Genomic DNA, 19,613 nt, shown 5'->3' on the forward strand with positions numbered 1-19,613 from the left:
GAGTCCTCCTTCCGCTTGACACCTGTAAATCTCACTTCCCAGGGCGAGCCAGGCTTTTTCCAGTTTAGCGTGCGAATCTCACCCTTCTCGAGCTAATTGGATGGGATTAGTCTCTGACAGAGATTCACGCTGCCCATCTAATCCGGCTCAGTTATGTCAGTTACGATTCCCTCCGTGATTTGCGCCTCGGTCGTTGCTCTCTCGAGGCTCTATATAAGGGCTTTTGGTAGCTCTGTGCTTTCTCACCATTTTACACCTCAAAAACCTCAAGCTATGAGTTTCAGGGACGGTGATCGTCGTTGGTCCATCCGTAATAAGGAGCATGCCCGGCAGGAGGAGCTCCGGCGGAAGAGGGCGGCTAGCGGAGGGTACCTGGTGGGCGACTCCGCTTCTGATCCCATCGTGGTGCCTCCTGACATGCTCGATCCGATGGTCGTGGAACCGGAGGAGGACGAGATGGTGCCCATGGTAGAGGATCCGGAGCCAGAGGGGGACCTAGACTGGGAGGCTCCTCCGCTTTTTGGCGTGGCCATGTCGCCGAGTGCTCTGGAGAGGCCCCTGCAGATGGTCGTAGATGGGAAGCCTGCTGTGTATCTGGATGAACTGCCCGAGCCCGAGCCTGAGCCGAGTCCGTTGCCTTTCCGCCCCCACTACTATTTGGAGGGTCCGGAGCCGGTGCGTCACGCGGAGGAGGAGGAAGTTAAGCCCTAGGCCTGTCTTTTCTGTGTAATGCCTATAGCCGAGTCCTCGGCCTTGTACCCCTGTCTTTATGGAATAAAATCTCGTTTTTACTTTTCCGACCCCGGTTTTTGGCCGACTCTTGGTCGTTATGACCGACTTGTAAACTCTGTCCGACTAAGTCCCGTGGGTGGGGGACTCGGCAAATCTTGTCGGCCGATCTTGCAACCTGAAGCTCGTCCGGGCCTCTTTATTTGGCCGGACCCGGCCGGGTCACTTCCAGAAACTTCTAGCGTGATCTGGATGGGCCCCCATAGCTTTTGCCTTGATGGGCCTTTGGTCTGGCAGGCCGGGTCATCGTCACTCAGCCTTGGCCTAGGGTAGACGCGCCGCTTGCAGGCTAGCCCTAGGCCTGAACCGTCGTTCCGCCCATCGAGGCATTAAATGCGGCGTCCCTTCGACGTCTTGTCGCCTCCTATTCCTCCACTACGTAGGCGCCGCGTGGCAGCCTCTTGGACTTCCCTCTCCCTTTAAAAGGCCTTTTCCTTCCATTCTTCTTCTTCAATTCTCCCACCAAGCTTCTGCTTCTTTCATCGTCTTCTCAGCCTCAACTTCAATCTGTAAGTAATGTCTTCCTCTTCTCATTCTTCTTCTTCCTCCCGCCGGCCGTCCTTTGACAACCCGGCGGGGACTTCTCCGTCGTCCTCTTCTTCTTCTTCCGTCGTCCGCCGCCTGGAAATGCCGGCGGACTTCCAGGCGGTGTCTTCCTCTTCCCTCTTAGCCCCTTCTTCTTCTGGGGCGGCCACTCCGATGAGCCCAGCCCCGTTAACTACGGTGGCGGCTTTGCCGGGCGGCGTTGTGCGGCCGCGAGGCAAGTTTGACTCGGTTGTCCGGCCGTTCGGTCTTCCATCGTCGGCCACAGCGGCGGACCTGGATATGGCCCGCTTTCATCTTGGCCCTTCGGCCATGGTCGTCGCGGCGGAGGGCCGGCCTATCCACGACCCGCCGGAGGGTTTTGTGGGTATCCATTTGCACTCGGTTGCATTCGGTTTCCGAGTGCCCCCACACCCATTTCTTTCGCTTCTCTTTCGGCATTATAACTTGGTCCCGGGCCAGTTAGTGCCTAACTCTCACCGACTCCTGACCAGCTTCATCAATCTCTGCCATTGGTGGAAGTGCGAGCCAGATTTGGACCTATTCCGGTACCTCTTTACCGTGAACAAGGTCGGCTCTCACTCGCCCGGTTTTATCCAAGTCGCCGCCCGTCCGGGGCGACAACTTTTCGAGGGGTTGTCTGACTCGATAAAAGAGTGGAAGCCTCTTTATTTCTTCGTCCGACCTCGCTCCTCTTCCTTCACCTTTCCGACCCTTTGGCCGGCGACTCTCTTCAAGCCCTGCTCTCGGCGCGCCGTCTTTACGGAAGATGCTGTCATGGGCGGCGACTTCTTGAAGGGCTTCGGGCCGTACTCCGTTAAGTACTGGTCTCGAGTCCGGGCCATGGCCAAGCATGGCCTTCTGCCGGAGGGCGCCGCCACCACAGGTAGCGTCTCTTTCCTTTTCCTTCTCGTCTTGCTTTTGTCTTCTACGGGAACACTCACAAGTGAGTGTATTTCTTTTACAGGTCCGTACGACTCCGATACCTCCAGCTCCGGCGAAGCAATCGCACCGACTCCTGAGATGGCAAATAGAGCGGAAAAGATGAGGCGTCGCCTGACGCAACGCTCCACGGGTACGGCCGCTGCGTCCTCATCTCAGCCATCGCCGGCGGTCCGGCCGACTCCTGCATCCTCCCACAACGTGGTCGACCTCACACCTTCGCCCGTGGTATCGCCCAGTCGGCAGCCGCCTCCTCCCTCTACTGAGAGTCCGAGTTCTAAGCGGCCTGCTGAGCCTACGGAGGGGCCAGCTCCAAAGAGGATCAGGCTGTGCCACGAGGTGGACGAGGACGCCCAAATCTGGATGGGCAACACCTCCGTTCGCAAGTGGTGCAAGGATGTCCTTTTGCCAAAGGATGTGGAGTCGACCCGTGCTCTTGGCGACGGGTTCATCATCGAGGCTTTGCTCCGGCAGTCGTATCGCGTAAGTGTTACTTATTCAGCCTTTCCCTCTGTTTACTCTCTTTTCTGTTCGACTGACGGCTGGGTGTGCAGGACCTCGCCCTCCAGATGGAACTGGGCAATCGGTTCCAGGGCTTTAGGAACGATATGCGGGCCATGACCGCCAAGCAGCGCCAGACAGAGGAAGCTCTTCTGGAAGAGCAGGCGAAGCAACTCAAGATGGTGGAGGTGCACAACGCCGAGCTGCTGAGGGTTACTCGTCAATGGGAGGAGGAGAAGGGCAAAGTGGCCACGATCGCTGCGACTTCCGTCGCGGATTATAAGAAGTCGGCGGCCTTCGAGGCGGATGTGCAGGCGGCGGTGGCAGCTCGAAGGAGAGAGGTGGCCAAGGAGTGGCTGGCGACCCCGGAGGGCGATGATTTCCTCCTCGACCTGGGCGAGCGAGATTACCGCCTCGGCTTCCGCGAGGCGCAGATGGAGATTCACGCCACTTTGTTGGCCCGCGATCCTTCGTTCACTCCCGAGAGCTGGGGCCTCAAGCCGGTGCTGGACGCTGATGGGCCGACTGCGCCTACTGACCCGGCGACTCTTCCTGCGGCGACGCCTCCAGAGCTTGCCGAGTCCCTTCCTCAGGCGGAGGACCCTTCCTCTGCTCCCCTTGCTGGACCATCGGCGGGGGCGCAAGTTGAAGGGGTCGCCGTCGATACCTCCTCCACTGTAGTCTAGGGTCTTTTTTAGAATAGACCCTCTTTTTGTAAGGGCTGGCCTCCTTATCGGCCGTATTTTAATAAAGAAACAGTTTTTCCATCTCTTTTCACGGAATTTGTCCTTGGGCTCTTTTAATATTGGCATTCTTCTAAGGCTTCGAACTTTGCTTTTTCCTCGCCGAGCTCCTCAGTCAAGGCGACTCTTTCATGCTTCTTCCGAGAAACGGCTAAGGGCCTGGGCTCTTGTCTCCCAGCTCTTTCTCGCCGAGTCCCTCAGTCGAGGCGACTCCTTTCAGCTTTTTCTCTTGGAAGCGACTAAGGGTCTGGCCCCTTGCTTCCTATCTTTCTCTCGCCGAGTCTCTCAGTCGAGGCGACTCCTTTAGGCTTTTCCTGTTCTCAGAAACGGCTTAGGGTCAGTGCCCCGTTGTTTCTGTATATATTTGCCGAGTCTCTCAGTCGAGGCGACTCCTGTTGGCTTTTTCACGGAAACGTCTAAGGGTCTGGGCCCTTGTTTCCTATCTTTCTCTCGCCGAGTCCCTTAGTCGAGGCGACTCCTTTAGGCTTTTTCTGTTCTCAGAAACGGTTTAGGGTCAGTGCCCCGTTGTTTCTATATATACTTGCCGAGTCTCTCAGTCGAGGCGACTCCTTTTGGCTTTTTCACGGAAACGTCTAAGGGTCTGGGCCCTTGTTTCCTATCTTTCTCTCGCCGAGTCCCTCAGTCGAGGCGACTCCTTTAGGCTTTTTCTGTTCTCAGAAACGGTTTAGGGTCAGTGCCCCGTTGTTTCTATATATACTTGCCGAGTCTCTCAGTCGAGGCGAATCCTTTTGGCTTTTTCACGGAAACGTCTAAGGGTCTGGGCCCTTGTTTCCTATCTTTCTCTCGCCGAGTCCCTCAGTCGAGGCGACTCCTTTAGGCTTTTTCTGTTCTCAGAAGCGGTTTAGGGTCAGTGCCCCGTTGTTTCTATATATACTTGCCGAGTCTCTCAGTCGAGGCGACTCCTTTTGGCTTTTTCACGGAAACGTCTAAGGGTCTGGGCCCTTGTTTCCTATCTTTCTCTCGCCGAGTCCCTCAGTCGAGGCGACTCCTTTAGGCTTTTTCTGTTCTCAGAAACGGTTTAGGGTCAGTGCCCCGTTGTTTCTATATATACTTGCCGAGTCTCTCAGTCGAGGCGACTCCTTTTGGCTTTTTCACGGAAATGTCTAAGGGTCTGGGCCCTTGTTTCCTATCTTTCTCTCGCCGAGTCCCTCAGTCGAGGCGACTCCTTTAGGCTTTTTCTGTTCTCAGAAACGGTTTAGGGTCAGTGCCCCGTTGTTTCTATATATACTTGCCGAGTCTCTGGGGACGATTGACTGCAACCCACGCACTTTTATTCAGATTTCTTGGAGTCCTTGAGTTCATACATGGCCTATCATGGGCTACTGATAAAACCTTTTCAAATGTGCTGCATTCCATATACGGTCTATAAGCTTGCCTTCCATGGTCTCTAACTTGTAAGTTCCGGCCTGAACTACGGTCGCGATGCGGTACGGTCCTTCCCACTTGACCGCGAGCTTGCCTCCTTCGGTGGGCTGGCTGGCTTGTCAATCCCGCAGCACTAGGTCGCCAACCTGGAAGGTTCGCGGGCGAGTTCTGCGGTCGCGGTATCTTTTCACTGCCTGCTGGTACTCAGCCATTCGCGCACTCGCGGCTTCCCTTCGTTCTTCTAGAAAATTTTTCTCAATCTGCAGGCTCTCCTCATTTGCTGCGTCCGAGTAGGTGCGAACCCGGTGGGTGGGTTCGACCACTTCGACGGGAACCTTGGCCTCAAAGCCGTATGCGAGCGAGAACGGGCTCTCTCCCGTCGCTCGCCGCTGGGTAGTGCGATAGGCCCAAAGGACTCGATCAAGCTCGTCCGCCCAGTTTCCTCGGACGTCTTCGAGTTTCTTCCGAATCCCATCGACCAGGGTTCGGTTCACATTCTCTACCTGTCCATTTGCCTGGGGGTAGGCCACCGATACCTTGGTATGCTTGATACCGTGTCGGCGGCAGAATTCGGCGAACGCCTGGCAATCAAACTGTCGCCCGTTATCGCTGACGATGTGCTCGGGCAGACCGTAGCGACAGATCACCTTTTTCCACAGAAAACGTCGACACTGGTACTCGGTGATGGTAGCCAGGGGTTCCGCCTCGACCCACTTGGTGAAGTAAATCGATGGCCACGACGCAAAACTTCAATCCTCCCGGGGCGACGGGTAATGGTCCCAACAGGTCTATTCCCCATTTGGCGAAGGGAATGGCAGTGGTGACCGGTGTATAGAAGGTGGCTGGCCGAGTGTCTTTCCTGGCGAATGCCTGACAAACGCCACATTTGGACATCCGTTCTACACAATCTCGCATCATGGTCGGCCAGTAATACCCTTGAACGACCAATTTTCGGGCGAGCGTGTGAGCACCCTGGTGCGCAGCGCAAATGCCTCTGTGGGCTTCATCCATTACCTTCTCGGCCTCAGGCTTAAGTAGGCATTTCAACAAGGGTCCTCCGAACGACTGTTTATATAGGTCTCCGTCTACGATCCGGAAAGAGGGAGCTTTCCGCCGAACCCTTGCGGCGACTGATGGGTCAGCTGGCAACTCGCCTGTTTCCTTGAATCGCCGGATGTCATCTATCCAGAACATCTCCGGGTTTTTCTCTCGATTCCACCCTTCGATGCTTACTTGCTGGACATCTAGCGGCGCCTCTTCGACGCTCGGCCGACTTAGCTCCTCCTTCTGGCAAATCTTTATTAAGCGGTCCGGCACCCCTTCCAGGGCGATTTTAGACAAGATGTCGGCCTCTACGTTGTCCGCCCGGGATATGTATTCTATTTCATAAGCTTCGAACCCCTTCAACATCTTGTTGGCACATTCTTTGTACAACGCCATCCTTGCGTTCTTAGCTTCGCACGTACCCGAGATCTGCCCGACTACTAGTCGGGAGTCGGTTTTGACTCGTAGCCGTTCGATTCCTAGACCCTTGGCGAGTCGGAGGCCATTCAACACTGCTTCGTACTCGGCCTCGTTATTTGATGCAGGGAACAAGTACCTTAGGGCGTAATACAACCGAAATCCCTCCGGGGTGATGAGCACAACGCCGCCTCCGCAGTGCTGTCGACTTGATGCTCCGTCCGCATGCATCTCCCACCACTCGCCCGGGGTGCTTTCCGAGGCACTTTCCTTCTCCTCCTCGCTCGTCGTACACTCGACCAGGAAGTCGGCCAAAGCTTGGCCTTTGATGGAGGGCCTGGGTTGGTATTCGATCCCGTATTGTGTTAGCTCGACGGCCCACTTCACTAGCCGGCCGGAAGACATGGGGTTCCGTAGTACATTCCCGAGTGGTTGATCCGTCAGGACCCGGACGGTATGGGCTTGGAAATAAGGCGCCAACTTGCGAACGGTGACCACCAAGGCATACACGATCTTTTCCAGGGCAGTGTACCGTGTCTCGGCAGCTTTCAGTGAGCGGCTTACATAGTAAACTGGGTGCTGGACTCGGTCCTCCTCTCGGAACCAACACCGAACTTACCGCTTTGGCCGAGGCGGCGAGGTACAACAGTAAGGGCTCGCCCTCCTGGGGGGTAGACAGTACTGGGGGAGTCGACAGATACCGTTTTAATTCCTCGAACGATTGTTGGCATTCGACAGTCCAAGCGAATCCCTCTTTCTTCTTCATGGCTTCGAAGAAAGGCACAGTCTTATCCGCCGATTTGCTCAGAAAACGGCTGAAGAGCGGCCAGTCGTCCGGTCAAGCGTTGTAGGTCCTTGATAGTAGTAGGAGGCTGCATGTCGAGGATGGCTCGTACTTTCTCTGGGTTAGACTCAATGCCTCGTTTGGTGACCATGTAGCCCAAGAACTTACCGCCCTGGACGGCGAACGCACACTTCTTGGGGTTTAGTCGGAGGTTATACTTTATCATTACTTTAAAGCAGTCGGCTAAATCCTCCGCGTGCTTGTCCTCCTCTCGACTCTTGACGAGCATGTCGTCGACGTACGCGGCCATCGACTTTCCTAGCAGGTGGTGGAATAACCGGGCGACCATTCGGGTGTACGTGGCCCCGGCATTTTTGAGTCCGAATGGCATGACTCGATAGCAATACACTCCATCCGGAGTTAGGAAGGCGGTCTTCTCCTCGTCTGCCGGGTGCATGAATATTTGATGGTACCCTCTGAAGGCATCCATAAAACTGAGCAACGCCGACCCGGCCGTCTCGTCGACTAGCTGGTCGATTCGGGGCAGAGGAAACGGATCCTTTGGGCACGCTTTGTTAAGATCTGTGTAGTCTACACACATTCGCCACGTCGGGGGCTTGGGCACAAGGACCACGTTAGCCAACCATTCCGGGTACTTGACCTCACGGACGTGTCCGGCTGCTAACAGCGTGCTGACTTCTTTCTTCACAAACTCCCTCCGATCGTTTGCCAAATATCGTTTCTTTTGCACGACCGGCCGGTGCTCCGGGTCTACGGCGAGTCGATGCGATATGACCGATCGATCTACGCCGGGCATATCTTCTGGGCCCCAGGCGAAGACCAGCCGGTGCTCTTGGAGTACTCTTGTGATTTCCCCCTTTAGCTTCTCCGAAAGGCCGACTCCGATTCTCACTCGCCTGCTTGGCTGCGCTGGGTCCACTTCAACTTCCTCTAGCTCGACGGCCGGCTCCGGGCGTGGTATCACTGTTTTCTTAGGGGGCCTCTCGGTGATCTCATGGACCTGCATCCCACGCTTGCCCATACCTCTACATGCCTGCAGATAGCAGTCGCGGGCGACCTTGCGGTCACAACGCACCGTTCCAATTCCGTTCGGCGTGCGGAATTTCAGGCACAAATGTTCGATTGAGATCAGAGCCCCGAGGTCTTCCAAACCCGGGCGGCCGAGTATGGCGTTGTGTGAGCAGGCTAGATCGACCACGATGAACTTCATGCTCAACTGCTGCACGTTCGGATAGCTGCCGATTTCCACAGGAAGAGTGATGGACCCTTCCGCCTCCACCGAGTCCCCGGTGAAACCGGCGAGAGGGGTGTTCACGGGCCTGAGCTGTTCTCGGGTCAGCCCCATCTTGGTAAAGGTCTCCAGGTACAGTACGTTAACGCTGCTCCCGGTGTCGACCAGGATTCGGCGAACGACCACACCGTTGATGTCCATGGCGATGACCAACGCGTCTCGATGCGGGGTTTCCCCAGCTGGCAGGTCTTTATCGGTGAACACGATGGGCTCCCGACATGTCTTTTTGGAGCTCTCTTCTCGACCATAGACTGTTCCGACATATAGCTGCCGAGCCCAGGCTTTTCGGGTGTTCGCGGAATCGCCGCCTTCTGGCCCACCGACTATCATGTTAATGACCGGCTTCTGGCGCCATTGGGCTTCGTCCTCTTCGGAAGCCGGCTGCTTGCCTCGGCTGTTTTCTGAGTCGGCGACGGGTCCCTCACCTCCTCGACCGGTCGACCTTCGCTTCCATTGGTTAGGGGGCGGTGTCCCTTGCTGGATGATCCCCTCCATAATCTTCTTTAGATAGTAGCATTCTTCTGTGCTGTGAGTATAAGATTTGTGATAGCGACAATATTTAGAAGTCTTACCCGTATCCTCGTCCGCTGCTCGGTCGTCCATCGGCGGAGGCGGAGGCGGGGCGACCGCCTGTACTTCGCGAACTGGTCGCTCTGGAACCGGTCGATAGGTGCGAATGACGGGTCGGTCATACGGTCGCCTGACCTCGGGTCGCCGGGCGGCATCCGAACGCCTTTCTCTCGTTTCCACCCGCGTCCTTTTTCCACTGGCGGACCCACCGACCTCGCGCTGCCGTTTATGCTTCATGGCCTGCTCTGTGTTGGCCCTCCTATTGGCCATCTGGACAGCCTCCGCGTATGTCGCCGGGCGGTTGTCCCTTAGATCTCGATACAGCTGTCCGGATCGCAAAGATTCAATGAAGAAGGTGAGCGCTGTTTGGTCCTCCACCTCTTCTATCGACTGGATCTCCTTCTGCCAGCGAGCAAGATAGGCTTTCAAGGACTCGCCTTCATCCTGATGGATGTCGCCTAAGTGCGTCAGATCCTTCTGTGGCTTGATGTTAGCGGCATAGTGGCTCATGAAGCGGTCTGCCAGTTCTTCGAAGCTGTGGATCGACCCCGAGGGCTGACTTACAAGCCATCTTTGGGCGGGCCCCTTCAGCGTAGGTAAGAAGGCACGGCACATGACCGGATCCCGCACTCCTAGGACTTGCATCTTAGCTTGGTAACTCAACAGGTGTTCTCGCGGGTCGCCTGATCCGTCAAATGTGGCTTGCTCCGGGAACTTAAAGTCGCCCGGTATCTTGAAGGCCATGACCTCGTCCGAGAAGGGCAAGGCGGTTAGCAACGTACGCCCCGGGGATTTGGCCTTTCCCTCCATCCGTTCTCTTAGATTTCGTACCTCTTGTACTAGGTTGGCCACTTCGACCCTTTCCCGGGTCCGATTCCCCGCGGATTCCGTGCTTTCGCCGACTTCAGACTCAGCCGGTTGGGCAGGGTTGCGAGGAGGTTGCTCCACGCGGCGAGTCTAAGTCCTGGCCCTTTTGGTTCGGCTCTTTTCTCGTGCAGCTTGTCGGTCGCGGACGACTAACGGGGCACGACTGGGCTCCCTCCGGCCTAATCGCTCTCTTGCCGATCGACGTCCGACGCTGGGTCCTAGCCGGGAATGAACGGACTGCACCGGCTGGCTTTCAGCCCGTCGGCTTAATTGCAGATTGTCTGGCCTCTGAGGCGGTTGCAACTCGCGTTGCAATTGGCGAGTGATGGACTGTTCTCTCGCTCCTAAGCTCGCTTCCGCGCAGGCGCGTCCGATTGCGCGCAACTGCTCCGGGGTGAGCTGCACTTGAGGTAATTATGGGTTTCTCAGCGGCGTCGGCGGCGGTGTCGTCTCGTTTTCATGGCTTCGGGCATTTCTTCTATTCAGCTGGTTTCTCAAGTCGGCCTCCCGTCCGTTGTCTTGACGGCTCGACTGTTCCCCGCTTCCAGCCATGTCTGGAGTTGGCCTGATTCAACTATTGTTTCTCGGACTCGCCTCACCCAAGTGGACACGTGACTCTTCGTTTCGATCCCCACAGACGGCGCCAGTGATGGTTTTTGGGTTTTCGGGCCCAAGGAGGTCCAACACAACCTATAGCTGGTGGATACACCTTTCACAAAAGGGTTTGAGTCTTAGTAGAATATGATGCTTAACAGTACTTGTCTATTCCCTTTCCGGGTCCTTGAAATCTGCCTCATACAAGGGTGGAGGAGCCCTCTTTATAGTGGCTCCTCCTCTACTGACTTAAAGGCTTATGATGGCCGACTTAAAGATTACATTCAATGTGCCGAGCTGTTGGGCGACGTTACGGAATCTGCCAACGGCTCTCTTTGGCTAGTAACTGGCGGACCGAGCCCGGCCTTTAATGCCTCAACGGCTCCCTGTCTTAACTGCGTTGAAGGCTCCCTCAACGGCTCTCTGGACCGAGTCCTCTCCTAGATCGGGCCTGGGCCGACTCCTTGTCCCCGTTTGGCATTGGGCCGCCCTTCCGGTTTCTGAACTGGGCCTCCCTCTTTGGATCTGGGCCGAGTCCTGGACTCGGCCCATGCGTTCTTTCTGGGCCTCTTTTCTCGGGCCGGGGTTCTCACCCCATCAATATAATTTAATAAGAGTAAAATAGAGTACTAATTATGCCAACTTTGATTGGGACGAGGTTCGAACCTAAGACCTTTTTTTTTTTATTGAAATCAATGAGTAAGTTAACGGTGAATTAACGGCAATTCTTAAAATTTTAACGGAATTAGTAACGGTGTGTGGGTATTTTAGGAAATTTTAGTGCAAAATTTAAATCTTATCAATTTTTTAATCAATCTGAGCCATTCATTTGATTAAAATCTGTGACCGCCATTTTTTCTACCCATTATAGGCCTAACTCTCTTGGTTTCTTATTAGTATAGTAGATATATATATATATATATATATATATATATATATATATATATATATATATATATATATAGAACTGGGATTGTAAATTCTCCAAATCAATACCACTACTGCCGCTACCACAAACTCCGTCAATGTCATTCTCTATTACGAATCGCTGCCATGACTTCTGAGGAAGATGAATCGCCGCCCTAACCTCACTTCACCCCTTAACTCCCTCCTCGTCATTCACTCCGCCTCGATTTTAGTTCAAGGAAGTCACGACTCTCACCGAAGATCGAAGCCATGCCGAAAGGGTGAAATCTCGTTTCATATTCCGTTTCTTTTCTGCCGATTCAATTCAACGTTTGAAATTTCAATCAGTTTACGGATGCCTCCACCCTCGCCTCTTTTTACACCATTTTGCATTTTTCCAACCTTTGTTTCTTATTTCGTTACGAATTTCTTGTTTCTTATTGTTTGTTTATGTTTGTAGGAGTATATGATGCATTGCAGAAGAAATACCTGAAAACACTCTTATTATTTGTGTGTGAAGCAATGGATGGGTCCATGATTGAGGAATATGCTTGTAAGATTTCAAGATATGTTGGATTTCTCTAAAATAGTTGAAACAAGATTTTATGTTTTGAGGGGATGGTTGAGTAGAGAAACTCAACTCTAGAATAGTATAAATGGAAGCCTTTTTAGTGTTTCTCAAATTTGTGGATTTCTTTGCAGGTCTTAAAGGATGGTTGGCTTGTTGGAGCAGCAGTTCTTGGGGTTCCTGCTAAATCAACAATTAAAGAGGTATGTTTTATGATGATTATATTGACTTAATTAACATATTCAGTTTTTGAGCTTGTAATTGTTTGGCTATTCCAAAGTGGTAGAAAGAATACATCCCACCGAACAAAAAGTTGCCTATGGATTATGGAATTATCAGTGTGGTTTTACAAGATGCATGAATTATTTTGGCAGGCAAATAATGAATCATTTGTTGTGAGAACTCTAAACCGGAAAACCCTATGGGAAATGCAAACTCCACAGGTTTGAGCCGACAAATATATATATATATATATATATATATATATACTACACATAGTATTTTGATAAAGAAATTGTTCTTATACATATGCCATGATGCTAATTGATTAACTTTTCTAGCACTTGTAATCAAGCCCGAGCCCCTTAAGAAGGGGCTTGAGCTTATCAATAGGTATAATCCATTACTAATTTGCGATGTGTTTTCAATGTTTTGACTAGAATTATAATCCATTCCACCATAGTTGGGCTTTCTAGTTTCTGTATTTATACCACCATAGCCTTTGATTTGTCACCTCAATATCTTTTTACAAGTAAACATTACGGTTATGGATAATATGCTGAGTTCCCTTGCTACCTAGCTATTATTGCACCCGAGAGTTGAATAAATCTCGTAAAGTAGTGTAATCAAAGCTCGAGGATCATCTGTCTAATTTGATGCTTTGCACCTTCTCCAGGGAAGGTCTTGAAGTCACAGATGGTGTATCTACTATTGTGGAGCTCCTTAAACATCCAATCTACATTACTGAAAGCTCTTATGCTAACATCAAGGTGAGCCCCACCAAAACATACATTTGCCAATTGTTATTTTCGGATGCTGTTTTAATATGCAACTATTCTTTTGCTTGCTAGCAGGTTACAACACCTGATGATATGCTGCGAGCTGAGAGAATATTGAACGCGCGCTTCAATTATGCATAATTAAATTGATCCCATATTTTGTATCCATCCATCCATGTACAGTGAGTGAGAATTTTGTAATGCCAAGATTTCAAGATATGTTGGCTTCCATTTATACTAACCAATGATTTTAGATATGAAATAGTTTGGTTTAACCATGATCTAATTTAGCATTTTGGCTACAGTCTCATTCAGCTATTCAAATTCTGATAGCCAAGAAGTTATGATGAATGTGAATCGTATTGAAACCAAGAAGCGAGGAACATTCAAATGTAATTCAGACACTGAGATAACTCCCAATCAGATGAGGTAGTTACATTTATCTAAGTTCTTATTTATCTGTTGAGACTCATTTCATTTGAGTTTTTTGCATAAAAAAATCCATCAATTGTATCTGACTTGTCTTAATTCTGTTTTGGATCTCATTTCTTTTCATTTAATTCCTTACTATTCTTATATTCTGTGATCTTAAACTACCATTTGCCTGCAGCAAATTGACTGTGTGCACAACAGTACGGTCATGGAATTGATGAGAGGATTGATTAATCAATTGACTGAGCTCATATATGGTTTGGCTGTTCAAGATTTGGCTCCAATGAGCTTGGGTTTATCTGACAGCCTTTCAAGATACAAGCTAATTAAAATTTAGCCCTGATAAGGTAAATTGCCATTTATTTTCAGTAGAAGACTTAGATCTAAGATATTGCCTTTATTCTTTTCAGTTTGTCAAAATGTGAACTCCAAAAGAAAATAACAGTAGTCGTTTTTCTCTATCTTCATGTCTTATAGTTTGATTAGCTGTTATGTCATGTATTTTTAGGTGGATACAATGATAGTCCAAGCAATTAGTGTATTGGACGATCTTGATAAAGAACTAAACACATATGCAATGAGGGTACGAGAATGGTATGGTTGGCATTTTCCTGAGCTTGCAAAGATAGTACAAGACAATATCCTTTATGCCAAAACTGTGAAGTTGATGGGTGACCGCACAAATGCTGCAAAGCTGGACTTCTCTGAGGTATTTTTCCATTCCATTTATTATTTTATTTTAGCATGTGAATATGATTCCTAGATTGGTCATGCAAAAAGAAATTTAAAAGAATCTAATTATAGACAATGTAAACTAATCCTTCATAGTTCATATTAAAATTAAAGTGCCACTGGGCACAATTGATCAACATCCAAATTAACCACTCCAAAAAACAATGTTATTGAGAAACACAACCAAGAAACATCAACCAAAGGCATTAAATAAGCACACTGTTAGCTGGAAAAATGTGTTTTACAAATATTGTTTCTCTTTTTTTTTTTTTTTTTTTTCCCTATGTAGACTGTTAGGTTCTTGAATAAGAAAATGAATAAAAACACTTAATTATAAAAAATAATGCAGTGAAAACTGCAACAAATTTTACTTCTGCACATTATGTTTCTCTTGTATTTTTTTAATGATAGATGTACATTACAATTTTTTGTCTAAGCACACTGTTAAGTTCACTGAATAGAAATAATAAAAAAACATCAAACAAACAATTAGCAGGAAAAAAAGCTCATAAAAAATGGTCAAAATAGCAGTTTTACACATGTTCATCAGTCTTGTTTTACACATTGTTTCTCTTATTTTTTTTTATCTATGTAGACTGTTAGGTTCTTGAATAGGAAAAAAAGTAAAAACAAATAAGTATCAGAAAAAAGAAACTAAATTAAAAATAATGCAGCGAGAAGTGGTAAACATTTTTTGCACATTATTTGTCTCCTGTATTTTTTTATTGATGTACAGTCCTATCTTTTTTCTATGCAGACTGGTAGGTTCACTGATTAGGAAAAAAAATCAAACAAATAATTATCAGAAAAAAAAAAATCAATAAAAAAATGGTCTAAATTGGAGTTTTACATCAAGAATTACGTATTACGAACACAAAATACAACTATTCTTTATCATTGCTATTTTTTTCATCTTTATAACTTATCTGATTAGAATATAAACATTAGCTTATAATATAAATATAAGATCAATATACATGTTCATCATGAAATGTACCCTCCTTGGATTTGATTGATTCGTTGCCACTTCGCAGGTACGAACCAGGTCTGCTTTAATAGCAAACGTCTTATCAAACGTCTCCAAAGAGAGATCTGGCAAAACATTGGAGCCATATTCGTGTGATGTTTGTATTCCATGTAAAATGTAAATGCTATCTCTAGAAGTTTTGGAGGATATGAACTACCTCTGTTTTAAAAAACTCAACCTATTTATAATGTTGTGTAATCCTATTTCAAATTTCAAATCTGTAGAACAGATGATACCATGGTTTGTAGAAATGATGATTCTCGATAATGAAAGCAGGCTATGCATATTAACCACGCTTCATTGGAAGTGTAAACGACAACACGCTTGAAACCTAAAAAAATGCGCCGGTTATTAATTGATTTAATTCATTATTAACAATGAAACGGCACCGTATGTACTGAGCGGAAAAATTTATCTTATTTTAGCGGTAACTTCATTCCTAGAAAAAAAAAACAAAAATTAAATCTAAATTGTTTGGGCCGGGAAATCATAAAATATGATTGGCCAAGAAGTTATGACTTTATTATATAGAAAGATTAGCTTCCCAACGAAAATATTAATCTTACGTCAAATAATAATCAATTTGTAGCTAAAAAATAAAATATAACACTAAGAATGTATACAAGGTTGTGACTTTACGTGTTGCTCTGAAGTCTGTTCTCTAATGCTATTATAGCAACTAGTATTTTCACCGTGCGTTGCACAGAATAGATTTGTTATAATACTTTAAAAATATTTAGATCGATATACAAATATAAATTATAACAACGAAATGCAATTAATGAAATGGTTGTATCGATTATGTTTTCTAATGTTATCATTGCTTGAATTCGAGCAAATAATTGCTCAATTACTCGTGCGATGCACATTGGAATTATTACAGAAGGGATGCGCATTGATAAAGAGACAATTCAGCAATCTCAATATTGGTATCTTTTTACTACGAAGTGCGAAATTTCCTATTTCTTTTACGAATTACTCTCAGATATGCAAATAAAATGTTATATTCGCAAGTTTGTGAGTAATTCATAAAAGAAATATAGATTTCACACTTCGCAGGTCTAGGAGCAAGGAGATGCCAATATTAAAATTATTGAATTGTCCATCTATTTAACACCAAATAGACAGAATAATAAATGAAGGACAAAATTAACCTAATCCTTGATTCGAAGAGCTGTGAACTCAATTAGATAAAACCATCGAAATTGAGGACCTAATTAAACACATAAAATTGTTTATGACTAAATTTAAAAAAAAAATCATTATAATAGAAGGCTAAATCATATATTAACTTTTTTTCCTTTAATCACCTGACTTTCAATAGCATATATTTAAACTATTTAGAAGCACCTTAAACGTAATTTTATTAAATATAAAAATTTCAATTAAAAAATATATCTCAAAAAAGAATTGTTAGTTTCGTGAAGCAATTCATAACTTTGCAATGAAGGTAATGATAATTTTTCTTCAAAAAGTTTGCTTATTGTTTGCCACACATGACTACTGATTCTTCTTTCTAAATTTAAGAGTGAGTGAGAAATATATATCAAAAAAGAATTGTTAGTTTGATGAAGCAATTCATAACTTTGCAAGGAAGGTAATGATAATTTTTTCTCCAAAAGTTTGCTTATTGTTTGCCACACATGACTACCGATTTTTCTTTCTAAATTTAAGAGTGAGTGAGAAATATATCTCAAAAAAGAATTGTTAGTTTGGTGAAGCAATTCATAACTTTGCAAGGAAGATAATGATAATTTTTCTCCAAAAAATTTGCTTATTGTTTGCTGACTACTTTTATATATATATATATATATATATATATATATATATATATATATATATATGTTCCTTGCAAGTGAGGTATGTGCCTTACTACTTGTGGTCTCTCTATATACCTAGCTATTTAATTTAAGGCCCTGTTTGGTAAAATAGCTGTTAGCTGTTAGCTGATTGTGTTAATTAGAGGGTATAAATAGTTAATAACATTAGCTGATTTTAGAAAAGTGTTTGGTACGTTTCAAAAAAAAAAAGAAAAGTGTTTGGTAAATTAGCTGTTTGCTGATAGCTGTTTGATATAATTTATTTTCTCAAAAAGCTAATTGAAAAAGTTGCTTGGAGTACCTTTTTGAATTTTAGCCTTTTGGAGTTGCAAAAAGCTAATTAACCAAACATCTATATTGATATTTTAAACTAAATCAAACAATTAATAATGGTCAAATAAGCCAAAATTGGCCTATAGGCCAATTTTTTACCAAACAGGGCCTTAAGCTTTTCTCCATTTTCCCTTTAAAAAAAAAGTCATCTTAAAAATAAGTGATGAAAATGTTAGATTGAATACAATGGTAGAGATGTCAATATAATGGAAAACTGATGGGTTGATTAAAAAGATTAAAAAATTAGTGGGTTAAAGTTGAAAACTAGTTCACAATTTAGTAATTCTCTTTGGTCAGACCACGCAGTGTCCTGACCTTAACTGTAGAACGCACCTTTAAATTAACAAAGAGTCAAATTTAGAACTATGTGGCTATCAAGTCAACTATCCAATTTATAATCTGGCTGAGTTCGCCCCTTGATTGACATATCTATATCGTAGAAACAAATTTTAAATAAACGTCATTAATACACTATTTTAAATATTTAAAATCATTTTCAATAATATTGAAATAAATAAAAAATACACCGTAATACACATATGTAAATAAAGATAATACACTTCCAAATTTAAATGGTGGCTCAAATTTTAGAAGCATTTATCAAAATTAAGATTTCATACTTCCTATCCTAATAAATTTAAATTTAAAATAACATAACATACACATACCCTTAAATGTCATTTTACATATAATAAGCTAATAGTAAACAGGTAATTTACCAAACACTTTTTTATAACCAGTTAATACAATCAGTTGGTCAAACTAGCTAATACAATCAGCTATTAACTATCAGCTAACTCAATCAGCTATCATCAGTAATAATTTGTAAAATCAACCCATTAATTACATAAGTTATAATTTGTAAAATAATCTGTGCAGGAGGTTGTGACCTGGGAGTAATTTGAGATTGAGAGAAGCAGATTTGAGATGGAGCGAAGTGCGATGGAGAGAAGCGGAGAGAAACAGATCTGGGAATGAGCCAGCTTGAGATCGGGAGATGTGATGAAAATAAGGACAAATTAGAACTTTGAAAATAAAATAGTGAAACACTATGCTTAAACGCTGCTCTTAGTAGTGTGTCAAATTTGACGATTCGTATAGCGATTCGCTAAGTGAAAAAGCTATTAACCAAATATCATCTTTAGCGGTTTGACTAAGTCAAACCGCTAAAGATGATCAAATCCGCTAAAAATCAGCGGATCAGCTCCTAACCAAACAAGGCCAATATATATATATATATATATATATATATATATATATATATATATATATATATATATATTCGGTACAGTCTATATATTACTGATCAGTAGAAAATGAAAGAAAAGCATATAGTAAAACTTGTTTTGTTTTTTTAACTGCATCATTATTTATTGTGTTTCTTGATATGTATGAAAAAAGGAAAGAAAAAAAAGGGAGAGTGGGCTAAACAGTGAAAAGAGAGAATGGGGCAGTTAAATAAAGCAGATATAAATAAGCTTTCTCCCCTTGCAAGTGAGGTATGTGCCTTATTACTTGTGGTCTCAAACAAAAAATTGTTAGTTTTGTGAAGCATTTCATAACTTTGCGAAGAAGGTAATGATAATGGATTGTATCGATTATATTTTTTAATGTTATTATTTGTTTGAATTTGAGCAAATAATTACTCAATTACTCGTGCGATGCACGGATAAAAATGACAAAAACAAGAGTCTGTGACTAAGTGTGGAATTACTACTAAAGACAAGGGACCTCTAGTGGAATTAACTCATATAACAGTGAGAGGAGCATATGGACAAAGGGATTTTTTGGCAGAGGATGAATTTTGGTAGCCTGAGAAAGGGATTTTTTTATTGGAGGCTACACAGATTGATGACAAGCATGCAGATGAGGAGAAGCTAAGCCAAGGACACCAAGGTCATTCTACACAAAATCAGTTATAACCGTCACATTGCTCCTTGTCTATATATAGCTTTCCTTCTTCCCTCTCTGTAACTCTTTTTGCCTCCATAATCTCAATTCTGCTCTTACAATTCGAACACAGCGTTCGTCCATCATTTTTTATGTCGAAATGGTCGCGGGTGGGAAAGGGGATGGCGTGGCCGGCAGAAATATTTGTTTGGCCGGCAGGAGTATTTGTGAAGAAAAACAGTGAGAGGAGGAGGACAAGCATTGTGGTGAGAAGTTGATTGAAGACGAATTGAAGAAGAAGAAGAAGAAGAAGAAGAAAGAAACGAGACAGACGCGAGAAGATGAATATGAAGGAAGAAGAAGAAGAAGAAGAATGGAAGAAGAAGAAGAAAATGTGTAAAAAGTGGAGAATGCC

The 19,613-nt window shown here is 45.5% G+C and overlaps 1 long non-coding RNA gene across 4 annotated transcripts; it reads left to right on the forward strand.

The window, feature by feature from the left end:
• Window positions 1-11,473: 11,473 nt before the first annotated feature.
• LOC109159603 lies at window positions 11,474-15,453 on the forward strand. Of its 4 annotated transcripts, none has more exons than XR_002050623.1 (10): window positions 11,474-11,679; window positions 11,859-11,951; window positions 12,101-12,169; window positions 12,341-12,409; window positions 12,527-12,578; window positions 12,862-12,955; window positions 13,040-13,393; window positions 13,575-13,743; window positions 13,905-14,105; window positions 15,163-15,453. It is a non-coding gene; the product is annotated as an uncharacterized LOC109159603 (long non-coding RNA). The 4 variants fall into 4 exon arrangements; XR_002050626.1 differs by having other exon boundaries at window positions 13,270-13,393; XR_002050625.1 differs by having other exon boundaries at window positions 13,298-13,393.
• The last annotated feature ends 4,160 nt before the right edge of the window (window positions 15,454-19,613 follow it).

The sequence above is a fragment of the Ipomoea nil genome, unplaced genomic scaffold (genome assembly GCF_001879475.1).
Source record: "Ipomoea nil cultivar Tokyo-kokei standard unplaced genomic scaffold, Asagao_1.1 scaffold2833, whole genome shotgun sequence".
In the NCBI taxonomy this organism is placed as follows: domain Eukaryota; kingdom Viridiplantae; phylum Streptophyta; class Magnoliopsida; order Solanales; family Convolvulaceae; genus Ipomoea; species Ipomoea nil.